The sequence below is a fragment of the Macadamia integrifolia genome, chromosome 13 (genome assembly GCF_013358625.1).
Source record: "Macadamia integrifolia cultivar HAES 741 chromosome 13, SCU_Mint_v3, whole genome shotgun sequence".
Lineage (NCBI taxonomy): Eukaryota > Viridiplantae > Streptophyta > Magnoliopsida > Proteales > Proteaceae > Macadamia > Macadamia integrifolia.
Genome location: NC_056569.1, coordinates 9,188,210 through 9,203,417, shown reverse-complemented (window position 1 = coordinate 9,203,417; position 15,208 = coordinate 9,188,210). Strand labels below are relative to the sequence as shown.

Sequence of the window (15,208 nt, the reverse complement as noted above, 5' to 3'; positions counted from 1 at the left end):
AGGGCATGGTGCACCATCTGTTCTGATTGAGGTAGTAAAACAATTGAAGAAGGGAGGTGACATCGTCCCTACGGTTCTTGTAGAAATGTTCAAGGGATTTGATGATATGAGCTATAGCCATAGATTCGGACTAGATCATTATCAAGGAAATCCTGTTATTTTTTAGATTTGGCTCCTCGAGAAATTGAAGCTCACCACACCATTAAGGGGAAGCCCTCTTGGAGTTTTTTGTTACTTGGATAAGAGAGAAATTCCAGAATTCGACCTTATCACTAATTGGAAAAGGTACCTGCAGGAAAGGACTATGCAGGATATCGCATTGAGGTGCCCAGGGAGGCCACAAGAAGATTTTCTGATAAAGACCCCTGACCACAACTATGTCAGATTGATGGGATTGACTCACACATCCTTTTATTTGCCTATGTACATCAACCGACAATACGGGCTCAAGGAGACAAACCCAGAAGAGTTAGTGAACTTTCACCTATCTCAAGAATTGTCTCCCCACCTTATTATTCACCTATCCCATCTGTGGTAGGAAAATTGTCTCCCTTTTCATGTAATTCACTTTGTAATGGAATGAGGAAGTATTTGGATTTTCGTGTTATCTCGATTATTCTAATTATGACTTGAGTTATGGAATTGATTGTTCCTAAGCATTACAAGCACACAAAAAAAAGAGAGAAAGATTTTCTTTGTGCCAAAAGTAAGTTTTCATAAGACGCTAAAATAAAAAATGAACAAACAAGGGGAGGGTAAAAGAAAAAAGAAAGAAAATATCCATGTGTTTGTGTTTGTAGGAAATACATGAACAAATTCTTATGGGTCAGAAGCCATCATCTGAATCGTACTCTGAACCATCCTCATGAAGCACCGGGGAATCCATAGATACTATTCCAACCTGCTCTAGCCTCTAGGGCAGGTCCTGAATCAGTGCACCCTACCGGGCAATCTCCCGATCCTTGGCAACTATCAGCTCGCACAGGCCATAGTGCATCCTCCTAATCTCAGCATAGACCTCCGGGGACACCTGACAAAGAGCATTCACTGTCAAAGAGATTCTACCAGGCAAAGCTGTGAAACTCATAGACCACAACGATGAAGAAATACCCGGATTGGTAAATGTGGATCAACTCAAGAAATATTATGTCTGAAAGGGTGAATAGCCTGAACTACGTCAGACCTGATTCCTTTTGAGGGATACGTAAGCAACTTGACATGGGTAAGTGTGGTCTCAACCATCTAAATGTAATAAATCGGTTCCTTGATTAATAACCAAAGTATCTTAACAGATCATCATAGTTTGTGTCCCCCCAAAAAATCGCCATTTGGCATGAAAGGCCATTAAGTATTTGTCATACACCCATTGGTCCATGACTTCTTATCCAGAATTCTGTCACTCTGGAATTGCGATTTGGCATGCAAGGCCATTAAGTATCTGTCATTCACCTATGGTCCGTCCATTCTTATCCAGGATTCTATCCCATAAAAGAAAATTGCCACCCAGCACCAGTTCGTTAGGGCTAGTTTGTTATCCACCTTTGGTCAGTCAAATTAAAAAAAAGAGAAGAGCTTGATGTAATAGCGGTACAGGCTTGTTTAAATCATTAGCTAATGAGTAATGCTTTGATAAATCATCATATCTCGTTGTTTGTGTTGGTTTACAGAAAATTCATGGGCTTGTTGGATAAGACGTTGAGGAAATAGACCTTAGACATAAATATGAGGGCACCAGGATTGTTGGAATCCATGAATGTGTCATTTCTTGGCCGGGTTGGATGTGTGAAGCTACATCACCAATTACCCCGACAGGTGCCTCAACACTGGGATGCCAACCTACACATATTTCGGTTTAGATTAGCGGAGATTTACCAAACTCTTGAAGAATTTTGGATTTGTATACTATCTCCATCCAAAGGCAGTTTCTTCCAACCCTCTTTGAAGGAAGATTGCTTAGAGAAAATTCAGGATTTCTTCGGATGGAAAGAAGAAGAAGTAAAGTAGTTTGTCAGATATAGGAAGATCGACATTCTAAAGGTGGCTCAGATCTTCATCCAATATCTACCAATGGGAGGAATCCATCAGCAGAGATCCTTGGATGCTTATTTACTTTGCATGATAGCTCATTATGTTCTCCGCACTCCAAGGCATGGTGCACCATGTGTTCTGATTGAGGTAGTAAAACAGTTGAAGAAGGGAGGTGACATTGTCTTTAAGGTTCTTGCAGAAACGTTCAAGGGATTTGATGACATGAGCTATGGCCATAGATTCAGACTAAATCATTATTAGGGGAGTCCTGCTATTTTTTAGATTTGGGTCCTTGAGAATCTGAAGCTCACCACACCATTAAGGGGAAGCCCACTCGGAGTTTTTTGTTACCGGGATAAGAGAGAAGTTTCGAAATTCAACCTTATCACCGATTGGGAAAAGTACCTATCGGAAAAAATTATGCAAGATATTACATGGAGGTGCCTAGGGAAGCCACAAGAAGATTTTCTAATGAAGACCCTTGGCCACACCTATGTCAGATTGATGGGATTGACTCACAAGTCCTTTTATTTGCCTATGTACATCAGCCGACAATATGGGCTCGAGGAGACGGACCAAGAAGAGTTAGTGAACTTTCATCCACCTCAAGAATTGTCTCCCCACCTTGTTATTCACCTATTACTTCTGTGGTAGGAAAATTGTCCCCCTTTTTATGTAATTCACTTGGTAATGGAATGAGGAAGTATTTAGATTTTCGTGTTATCCCGATTATTCTAATTATGACTTGAGTTATGGAATTGATTGTGCCTAAGAATTGCAAGCAAACAAAAAAAAGAGAGAAAGATTTTCTTTATGCCAAAAGTAAGTTTTCATAAGACGCTGAAAAAAATAATGAACAAACAAGGGGAGGGAAAAAGAAAAATGAAAGAAAATATCCATGTGTTTGTGTTTGCAGGAAATACATGAACAAATCCCTATGGGTCAGAAGCCATCATCTGAACCGTACTCTGAACCATCCTCATGAAGCACCAGGGAGTCCACAGATGCTATTCCAACCAGCTCTAGCCATTGGATCAGGTCCTAAATCAGTGCACCCTGCTGGATAATCTCCCGATCCTTGGCAACTATCACCTCGCATAGGCCATAATGTATCCTCCTAATCTCAGTATAGACCTCCGGGGACACCTGAGAAAGAGCATATCAACCAAAAGAAATGTAGATTTAATTGGAAAATGATTAGATACTCACATAATCATAAGGAATAGGTAGTCCAAGGGAAGTGTCTACATTTGTGTTTGGCTCTAGAAGATGAGGGAGACTGGGGTTGGTTGCGTTGGGATTGGTCTAGGTAGGGAAGCCACGAAAGGGGACGTTAGCAACTCTGAGAGACCTGCTGACACTGGTAGAGGGCCCTGGTTGTGAAGGATCGGTAGCACTGACATGCGATCGAATAGCAAAAGGATTTACACATCTCACTCTCCCCTGGAAGAACGTCAGCTAAGACCAACACATGAAAGAATCTGTAGGAAATACTCAAGAAAGGGTAATATACCACTGGACCATCGGGATCGAGAGGGATGCACACTATCTCCTCCTCGAGGAAGGCTCCGTAGTCCCTGTCTGAATCAAGAAAGGAGTCCTCCCATACTTCGTTAGCCAAGCCCTTCATCTCGTCTGTAGGGACAGCCTTTGTACAATGCATAGTGGGTGGAGGAAGACCAGGAGAAGGGCATGGATCGATATCTAACCACTGGGGTACTACTCTCTCTCCTAAGTACCAGGCATGGCCCCACATGCCTGGAAAAACAACTCGGTTTTTGGACAATTGATAAGCCAAGGTGACTCTCTCGAAATATGGAAATACGAGGTCATGGAATGATCTCCAAGTAACCTGTAAACCAAGGAAGGGTAAGTACAACATCAGGAAAATAGAATTTCAGTGTCAGACATGTCATACCTCAGTAAGATCGTTTAAAAGAGAAGGAGCAGTGGTCCCCAGAGGATGGCGTCGAGCCCTGACCACCTAGTTATCCCCCCACCTCGTGGCTAGAGGGAAGAAGAATGTCTGAGGATCCCTTAGTCTGGGGGCTATGGTCCACAGGTGCTCAAAGCACCAGGGCTATTTCAAGAGATTAAAGTAAGAAATCACAGATTGAATGAATGAAAGGAAATGGGTACAAGAAGAAAAGTTACATGAATAATAAAGCCTTCCCCCTTGAAGCCCCTATCTCCGTAGGACAGCAGGTCTAGGGACCACAAGAGATATGCATAGGCGGTACCGCCCTAGTCTCAGGACTCTGCTGTGTGAAGACTGATGAGCACTTTTATGTGTGAAATCTAGTGTAGCAAAACATGCATTTTACATATTTAGAATGGAGCTACCTTGTGTTTTACTCTTTTTTTTGCAGATTTTGTATTTTCAAGGCCTTAGGGACTATCGGACGCTATATCTCCAATTTTATACATAAAGAGGTCCTATTTCTTTTCATGGTTGCAAAGAGTATGAAATTTTGAGCAAGATGGATGTGTTCAATTGCAAGTACACATTCGTTTGGTCAATCGTACAAGTGATTATTCTTTTTCAGGACAAAAAAAGAATAATGGATCAGAACTGAACCGAGATGCAAAACCAGACCATCTGCAGTTGTCCCAAGGGTATAAGAAATATTCCAAATGCCAACAAGGATTGATGGACCACATCCTTAAGTGATTGAAGATCGTTTTTAGTAACAACAACTACCTAGCATAGTTGGAAAGTTATGGTGTGCAAAATCCCATGCTTATCAGGTGGTCCCAAGTTCGAACCTCTTAGCTGCCATTTTGTTGAGGTTTTTTTTAGATGATTTTCTCTCTCCTACTGATCACTTAAAGGAGGTCAGCCAAGATGGTTGTACGCAACTTTGAAGAAGAGAGAGAGAAAATAAAGAGAAAAAATAGGAAAGAAGAAAAAAAAAAAAGACAATGGCATGGCTGGAATTTTCAATTAAAATAGAATATTGTCCAAATCCAAGTAAGAAAAATTGGCCAAAGGGGGTTTCTTGTGCAAGAAGAGAGAGAAAAATAGAAAAAGGGAGAAATATGAAAAAAAAAGGCAAAAAAAAATCATGGGAGATCTTTCTCCACACGTTTTCTCTCTTCTCTCTCCTCCACCTCATCAACAAGATAAAAAAAAATCTTTTTTTTTAGAAGCTAAAATCATTAGCTTCCTTCCCCATTCTCTATATAATAGAATTAATACAAGGGGAGGAGGCACTTCATTCTTCTTATAGGGTTTTTTCTTTGTTGCTCTATCTCTTTCTCTAGTTTTCTCTTTCTCTAGCTCTAATTCTAGGTTTATGCTTTAAACACTTTTGTAAGTTCTTTTTATTCAATTAATGCAAGCACTTTTGGTTTTGATTCAGTCTTTTATTTTTATTGTTTAAATAATTGAAGTTGTAATTTTTAAGTTCTAGTTCTAGGCTTAATTCTGGGTGACAAGAATAAGCTATGAAGCATGTCTTTCAAGTTCAATTTTTTTTTTCTTCAGATTTGTTTTCTCTAGTACTAGAAATTTCAGATTTGGTTTATTCCAAATCTAGGTTTTAGTACTGGTAGTATCTCAAATCGATCAAGTTTTTAGTTCAAAGGTTGAAGTTCAAGTAAGTAGGCTCCTTCAGTAGTCTTCTCTCCCCCATCTCATTCCCTCTTCTGACTACCCTTTCTATCTTAATTTAGGATTTTTAATTTTAGTCGTTACATTATTGCTATCCCTTTTCCCCAAGGTTCATGGTTAGTGTATGTGTTGGCTTTGTCCCTTCGAGCCATAGAACCATCATTTATTGTTTTTATTTTAATTGTCTCCCTTTCCCAAAACCAAGTAAAGTAACCCTTGTAAGAGTGACTCTCTGGTCAAGTAGGGAAGCTCATATTAAGTTACATCCCTCAGGCTAAGTAGAGAAACCTACTTTTGAGTCTCTCTCTAGCTTTATCCCCTTTCTTTTACTTTATTTTTATTTCAGCATTTTTTTTCCTTCATTGCTTTTTAATTGCAAGGGGTGTTTATTTTCAGCTATTTATTTATTTAATTTTAATTGTGTGGCTTGCGTATTTAAATTCTTAGATGATGAATCGTTAGGACATTATTTTAGATACATATGTTTAGGACGGTAATAAGAATTAGATCACAACTATTAATCGGTTCAATTTTGCATTATTAAAAGAAGCAAAAAAATAAAGTGGCTGCTCTCCCACTGTTCGACCCGTAGTTACACTGATCCATACAATTGCGGTTATATTTTAAAATCTCAAACAAGTTTTTGCCATTGCCGGGGAGCCAGTTCCATGTTATTTTTCGCTTTCTTTTTTGTAAATCGGAGTGCTTTGTTTGCTTTGTTTTGTTTTTTCCTTTTCTTTTATTGAATTCCTGAGAAGAAAAACTTGCAATAATAGTTGTATCGGTGGAGGTCACCATGCTTCACAGTATGATAAAGACAGGTTTTGCCCTGTAGCAGTACCTCAGGAATTGACTTAAGAAACCCCGAATCCCTGCCGGTAAGCTCCCAAAATGTAAAAAAAAAAAAAAAAAAAAAAAAAAAAAGTTAAAAAAAAATCATAAAAAGATGTTTTGCTATCCATTCTTTTGTGCTTGTCTTACTCTAGTTGTGGGTAGCTTTCTGTTGCATGAGTGTTAAGTGGGTACGTAATACTAAGAATCGATTAGAAAGAAGAGATCCAACAAGTAGTGATCCTATACATTTGCTCTCTTTAAAACCTTTCAATATGGGAGACCAACATTAAAACCCTTCACCTAAATCTCTGAAAGATAGGTTCTGCCCTGTTAGAACAGCCCAAACTTCCTGCATAGTTCTACCACAAGCCCAGGGCAATAATTTTGAATTCAAATCTCAATACATCACTATGTTGCCCCACTTCCATGGGTTGACCTCTGAGGATGCATACCTATTTCTAAGGGAATTTGAAGAGGTATGTGTTCTAATTAAGATCCAACAACTTTTTGATAATGTTGTTAAGCTTAGGTTTATCACTTTTGCATTAAAAGACCAAGCAAAGAAGTGATTGTATGGGTTACCCACAAATTCCATAATCTCATGGGAACAGTTCACAATTGTCTCCCTTAAGAAGTTTTTCCCAACTCATAAGACCAATAAGCTTAGAAGTGATATTCTTTAATTTAGGCAAAAGCCTAGTGAGTCCTTTTCCAAACTTATGGAGAGATTCAAGGATCTACTTCAAGAATGCCCTCACCATGGCCTAGAGTTATAGCATTTATGTCAAATAAATTATTAGGGTATTGATTACCCAACTAAACAAATGATAGAGTTTATGTGCCCTGAGGGATTTACATCCTTTATAGATGAAGGAAAGGCATGGGAATTCTTTCTTGACTTAACTGACAAAGCCCGTGAGTGGGAATCAACCCAAGAGAGTGAAAAACCATAGAAGGGAAATGATATTTTGTGGATGGGATAGTAGCCAAAGAAGCCCATTTGGATAGCCTAATCAAGAGGATTGAAGCTATTGTTCCTAGAGAGCCATCATCAGTCAATTTGGTTAAGATTTGTGCTTGGTGCCAGTCCCCAGGACATGTCATAAAAGAATGCCCAACACCTCTGGGGGCATTTCTAATGATAGTGTTAATGCATTATACCAGAATAATCCATATAGTAACACCTACAATCTAAGATGGAGAAATCACCCAAATTTCTCTTGGAATTAGGGCAACCAAGCAGGGCTTTCCAATTTTCATAATCAAGGTCAATCTGCACCCCAAAGGCCTCCCTTTGCACAGTAATCTTTTTTCCAAAATACTTTTTTCCTAGGTCAAATGTAGGACCTCAGGATAGTTTTCCTAGGGCCGCTCTCCTATCATCTTATTAGCAACCCCCTGGGTTTACCAACACTAGAGAGGCAAGTAGAATAACTTGGAAAAAAATATATCCCTCCTCATGACAAACCATCAAAATCTTATGAGAGAACTCACCCAAGTTATTTCAATTATGCGTGAGAGGGAGAAAGGAACTTTACCCAGTAAACCAGAGCCTAACCTAAGCATCATCAGCCTGTTAGTTCACAAGCACCAACTAATGCACCACTGAATATAGTACAAGGTCAGACCCAACAAGGGCCTTCTAACCAATGTAATATTGTTTATGCCCTTAGGAGTGGAAGAGAGTACAAACAGAGCATTCTTAAATCTTCCCCATTTATTACTCCTGTTAGCTCTCCTTCAGTTGAGGACACAAGTGTGCCTCTTGTTCTAGGTTCGTCTGATGAACCTAAGGATTCTTTTGATATTAAAGATGATTTGGTTGAGGAAATAAAAAAGGACTCTTCTGAAAAAGGAAAAATCCCTAACAGTCCTTATATTCCTCCTCTCCCATTTCCTAATCATTTGGTAAACAAAAAGAAGATTGCTTCCATGGATAAAATTTTATAAGCCTTAAAAAAAGTAGAAGTGAACATCCCTCTTTTGGATGCCATATCCCAGATCCCCACCTATGCAAAGGTACTGAAAGATTTGTGTACTCACAAACGTATCACTAGTATACCCAAAAAAGCGTTCTTGGCAGGTAACATTAGTTCCATAATTACTCAGCCTATAATAGCCAAGTATAAGGGTCCAGGGAGCCCTACCATATCTTGTGTCATAGGAAACACATACATTGACCATGCCTTACTTAACCTTGGCACAAGTGTGAATCTTTTACCTTACCATGTGTATGAGCAACTAGGATTGGGAGAATTGAAAGCCGCTGGAACTACTCTTCAGTTGGCAGATAGGTCTGTTAAGATTCCTAAAGGGATGGTTAGGGATGTCTTACTAAAGGTGGGGGAATTTATTTTCCCTGTTGATTTCATTGTGTTAGATACCAAGCCCTTCTCAACTAAGGATAAGATCCTAATAATTCTAGGAAGACCATTCTTGGCTACCAGTAATGCATTAATCAACTGCGGAATGGTTTCCTAAGGTTATCTTTTGGCAACCAAACTGTTGAGTTTAACATGTTTCGAATAGGCAAACAACCACATATGGAAGAAGAGATCAATATGCTTGAGAATTTTCTAGATTTTTCTGATGATTTAATCATCAACTTTGATACTGATTTTGATTCAGAATTCTAAGAGTGTATGGATGAGTTGGATGATGATAGTGAAAATTTCTTTTCTGAAGTCTTGAGTCTTCACATACCTGTGGAGCCCATAGGACCCCTTTCCAATTGCATTCCTAAACCTTCCATAGTTGAGCCCCCTAAGCTAGATCTTAAGCAGTTACCATCTAATTTGAGTTATGCTTTCCTAGAGCCTGACCAGACTCATTCTGTAATAATTTCTTCAAGTTTGACTTCTAGCCAGGAAGAGGAGTTACTTAAAGTATTAAAAGATAATAAGAAAGCCCTAGGTTGGACCATGGTTGATATCAAGGGTGTGAGCCCTTCTATTGTGCAATATAATATATATCTTATGGAGGATTCCAAACCATCCACGGAACCCCAAAGAAGAGCTAACCTAGTGATGATGGAAGCTATTAAGAAAGAGATCCTAAAGTGCTTGGATCATGGAATAATTTATCCTATTTTTGATAGCCAATGGGTAAGCCCAGTTCATATAGTGCCTAAGAAGTCTGGGGTGACTATAGTTCCCAATGCCAATAATGAACTAATTCCAACCCATGTCCAATCAGGGTGGAGAGTGTGCATAGACTATAGGAAACTTAATGTGGCAACCTGGAAGGATCACTTCCCATTGCCATTCATTGACTAGATGTTAGAGAGGTTAGCTAAACACGAATACTATTGTTTTCTCAATAGATATTCCAACTATAATTAGATCCCAATTGCTTTAGAGGACCAACATAAGACCACTTTTACATGCCCATATGGAACATTTACTTACAGGAGTATGCCCTTTGAGCTTTGCAATGCCCCTGCTACATTCCAACGATGTATGATGAACATCTTTTCTGACATAGTCAAAAATTTCTTAGAAGTATTTATGGATGACTTTTTAATTCAAGGGAATTCCTATTCTGAATGTCTTTATCATCTTTCCCTAGTTTTGAAAAGGTGAATAACTAAGAATTTGGTTTTGAATTGGGAGAAATGCCATTTTATGGTTAAATCTGGTATTGTTTTAGGCCATGTAATATCCACGGAGTGAATTAAGGTAGATAGAACCAAAGTGGATTTAATTGATAATTTACCACCTCCTCAATCTGTTAAGGATGTTCGGTCTTTTCTAGGGCATGCGGGCTTTTACAAAAGGTTTATTAAGAACTTTAGTCAGTTAGCCCAACCTCTTACTTCATTACTTACCAAAGATCAAACTTTTGAATTTTCTAAAGAGTGCCTAGAATCCTTCAAACAACTTAAGAAGGAGTTAACCAATGCACCCATTGTTCAACCACCTGTTTGGATTGAACCTTTTGAACTGATGTGTGGTGCTTTGGATTTTACCATGGAAGCAGTTTTGGGTCAAAGGATTAATAAGTTGCCCACTGTCATTTACTATGCTAGTAGGACCTTAAATAATGCACAATTCAATTATATAACCACTAAAAAAGAATTTTTAGCTGTTGTGTTTGCATTAGAAAAGTTTCGGTCTTACTTAGTTGGTTCACATGTGGTGGTGTATACTGATCATTCTGCTCTTAGATACCTAGTTCAAAAGAAGGATGCCAAAGCCTATCTCATTAGGTGGGTTTTATTTTTGTAAGATTTTGATTTAAAAATTAGGGATAAGAAAGGAGTTGAAAACCTAGTTATAGACCATTTATCCTGGCTTCCCAATTTCTTGACTGTCGATTCTTCAGTCAATGAGAAATTTTTAGATGAATAGTTATTTACAGTGTCCAGTGAACCGTGGTTTTCTGGAATTGTCAACTTATTAGTTTCAGGTGTGACTCCGGATCACTGGTCCACCTAAGATAAGTATAGGTTTCATTCCTAAGTTAAGCACTTTTTCTAGGATGATCCTCATTTGTTTAAGAGATGTCCAGATCAGATTATCTGACGATGTGTTCCTGATCATGAGCAACATTCTATTCTCTCTTTTTACCATGATTATGCATGTGGTGGACACTTTGGACCCAAGAAGACTGCCGCAAAGGTTCTCCAAATCTGATTTTATTGGCCCACTCTTTTAGAGATATTTTTTATTTTTACAAGGCTTGTCCCGCCTGCCAGTCTTTTGACTATATCAATAAGAGGAACATGATGCCCCTCAATCCTATTTTGGTAGTTAAGATCTTTGATGTATGGGGCAACGATTTCATGGGACCATTTCCTAATTCCTTTGGAAATTTGTACATACTTTTGGCTGTTGATTACATTTCTAAATGGATAGAGGCCATACCTTGTAAATCTAATGACCACAAAGTGGTGGTCCAGTTTCTCAAAGAGAACATTTTTTCCCACTTTGGTGCACCACATGCAATAATTAGTGATAGGGGTACTCATTTTTGTAATTGGCATTTTGAGGCCTTAATGAAAAAGTATGGGATCACCCATGAGTTATCTACCCCTTATCACCCCCAAACTAGTGGCCAAGTGAGGTGTCTAGTAGGCAGATCAAACAAATCTTGGAGAAAAATATTAATCCCAACCGTAAGGATTGGTCCCTTATGCTCATTGATGCCTTATGGGCCCATCGGACTGCATTCAAGATTGACCTTGGTCAGTCTCCCTTCCGTTTGGTGTATGGGAAAGCTTGTCACTTACCTGTTGAGTTGGAGCATAAGGCCTTTAGGGCCATCAAGAAGCTCAACTTTGATTTGTCTGATGTGGGAATTCATTATAGTCTCCAACTTTCTGAGTTTGAGGAACTTAGAAATGATGCTTATGAAAGTTCTAGGATTTACAAGAAAAAGACCAAAACTTTTCATGATAAGCACATTTTGCATAAATCTTTTGCAATTGGTGATAAGGTCCTATACAACTCTCGATTCCATATTTTCCCTGATAAGCTTAGATCCCGATGGGATGGACCGTTTATTGTCCATAATGTATATCCCCATGGGGCTTTGGAGATTCTGAATCCAGGAACAGGGGTAATTTCGAAGGTTAATGATCAACGTTTGAAATTATTCCTCGAGTTTCCTACTATTGGTAGTGAAGAGATCATGGATCTCCATGAACCTCTTTACACTGATGACTAACTTTTAATCAGGTATGACCCCCTTGCATTGTCTTCACTTTTAATTCTTTCTATGCGTTGAGGACATTGCATGACTTAAGTGTGGGGGAGGGAAACCAGTTTTTGCTTTTTCCACTTTGTTTTGTTTGTTTTTCTTTTCATTTTTGAGCTTGCGAAGGATGAAGTCCTACTTGGGATTTTGGCTAATGATCATACCATTCGATTGCTTGATGTATGGAAATAAAAGTTTTGATTAAGGTACCCATCTTGAATGTATAAAAACCCTGTTGAGAAGAAAGAAACATGCCTGTGTCTTAAGATGGGACCTTCTTTTGACAAATAAAAGACCCTTGTTTTATGGTGTTGGACCAGATGTAAGTCTATGGGTTCCTTGTACTTTTGATTTGGAGTTGAGACATTCTTTTTAATTTGGCATGAGTTGACAAATGCATAATTTTAAATGAAGTGTGAAATGCGGTATAAAAAAGAATAAGAGTTGATTCCCTTGGAACTAGATAGGCATTGCGCCTCAGGAAGCGTGGTGTCTTGATCGAAATTCCTAGGGACGAAACTTTTGAAAGGACTCTAGCATCACTGTCTTTGTGAGTATATACAAAAAGTGAAGCTACATAGTAACTTGGGTGTCTGGTCTTTGCTCCACTATGTCATTCAGGCCAAAAGTAGTGGAGTAGAATAGAGGTTATTAAGCGAAAAAGGAGAAAAAAAGTGTAAATGTCATTAATGCTAGGCAACATATTTGGTCAAAAACACTCCAACGCCTTAATCATTGGTTCCCTATTTCTTCACAAATGGTTTTGCCTTAAGATAAGGATGTTTTGGAAGAGACGAAGTGAGTTCCAAATTAAGAAATATGCTAGTGCCTAGAATTGATAAAGGGTAATAAAGTTCAAGTGTGGGGGTCCCTTGTAAGATGAATTATCTTTGCTCTGGATTGGTATGGCCCTTACCTTTAGCCAAGGTTGGGATTTTTTTATTCTGAATTTTAGGTATATATTCACTTCAAACACCCATGAGACACAACTCGTCCACTAGGGGTGACCTAGGGGTTTAAAGGTTTGTTGCACATGCTAAGTGCAACCGTGATTCCTACGAAAGTGAGTTAGGTTTTTTATCTTTATTCTTTTTCTTTTTGTTTTGCTCGAGGACTAGCAAAGTCTAAGTGCGGGGGAATTCTGATGAGCACATTTATGTGTGAAATCTAGGGTAGTAAAACATGCATTTTACATATTTAGAATGGAGCTACCTTGGGTTTTACTCTCTTTTTGCAGGTTTTGTATTTTCAAGGCCTTAAGGACTATCGGTAGCTATATCTTCAATTTTACACGTAAAGAGGTCCTATTTCTTTTCATGGTTGCGAAGAGGACAAAATTCTGAGCAAGATGGACGTGTTCAATTAAAAGTACATGTTTGTTTGGTCACCCATACAAATGATTATTCTTTTCGGGTCAGAAAAAGAATAATGGATCAAAACTGAACCGAGATGTAGAACCAGTTGATGAGCACACTTATGTGTGAAATCTAGGGTAGTAAATTATGCATTTTACATATTTAGAATGGAGCTACCTTGGGTTTTACTCTCTTTTTGCAGGTTTTATACTTTCAATGCCTTAAGGACTATCGGGTGCTATATCTCCAATTTTACACGTAAAGAGGTCCTATTTCTTTTCATGGTTGCGAAGAGGATGAAATTCTGAGCAAGATGGACGTGTTCAATTAAAAGTACACATTTGTTTGGTCAACCGTACAAGTGATTATTATTTTCGGGCAAGAAAAAAAATAATGGATCAGAATTGAACCGAGATGCAGAACCAGCCCGTCTAGAGTTGTCCCAAGGGTATAAGGAATATTCCAAATGCCAACAAGGATCAACGGACCACATCCTTAAGTGATTGAAGATTCGTTTTTGGTAACAACAACTACCTAGCGTAGTTGGTGAGTTGTGGTGTGCAAAATCCCTTCCTTATTAGGAGGTCTCAAGTTCGAACCTCTTAGCTGCTATTTTGTTGAGGTTCTTTTTAGAATATTTTCTCTCTCCTACTCATCACTCAAAGGAGGTCGGCCAAGATTGTTGTACGCAAGTTTGAAAAAGAGAGAGAAAATAAAGACAAAAAATTGAGAAGAAGAAGAAAACGAAAAGAAAAGACAAGGGCATGGATGGAATTTCTCATTTAAAAAAGAATATTGTCCAAATCCAAGCAAGAAAAATCGGCCAAGGAGGGTTTCTTGTGCAAGAAGAGAGAGAAAATAGAAAAAAGAGAAAAAATAGGGAAAAAAGCCAAAAACATCGTGGGCGATCTCTCCACACATTTTCTCTCTTCTCTCTCCTCCCCCTCACCACAAAATCGTCCAAGGGGATCCACCCTTGGACATCCTTCTCTCTCTCCTATTCCCTATAAAAGGGAGTCCACAAAACTCTAAAAAATTGTCCCTCTCTTCCTCTCTAATTCATTCTTCTTCTAGGGTTTTTTTTGCTCTATCTCTTTCTTTATCTCTAGTTCTAGGTTTATGCTTTAAACACTTTTGTAAGTTCTTTTATTCAATTAATGCAAGCACTTTTATTTTTGATTCAATCTTTTATTTTTATTATTTAAGTAATTGAAGTTGTAATTTTCAAGTTCTAGTTCTAGGCTTAGTTCTAGGTGACAAGAACAAGCTATGAAGCATGTCTTTCAAGTTCAATATTTTTTTTTCAGATTTTTTTTCTCTGGTACTAGAAATTTCAGATTTGGTTTATTCTAGATCTAGTTTTTAGTACTGGTAGTATCTCAAATCGATCAAGTTTTAAGTTCAAGGTTTTTGGCGCCGTTGCCGGGAAGACAGTTTCATGTTATTTTTCACTTTCTTTTGGTAAATCGGAGTGCTTTGTTTGTTTTTTTTTTCTTTTTCTTTTATTGAATTCCTAAGAAGAACAACTTGCAATAATAGTTGTATCTGTGGAGGTTGCCATGCCTCTCAGTATGATAAAGACAGGTTTCGCCCTATAGCAGTACCTCGGGAATTGACCTGAGCAACCTCGGATCCCTGCCGGTAAGCTCTCAAAAAGCCAAAAAAAAAATCAAAAAAATCA

The 15,208-nt window shown here is 38.4% G+C and overlaps 1 non-coding gene across 1 annotated transcript; it reads right to left on the bottom strand.

Moving 5' to 3' along the window:
• Positions 1-7,134: 7,134 nt before the first annotated feature.
• Positions 7,135-7,241, bottom strand: LOC122060354. The gene has a single exon (XR_006134373.1). It is a non-coding gene; the product is annotated as a small nucleolar RNA R71 (small nucleolar RNA).
• Positions 7,242-15,208: the final 7,967 nt, after the last annotated feature.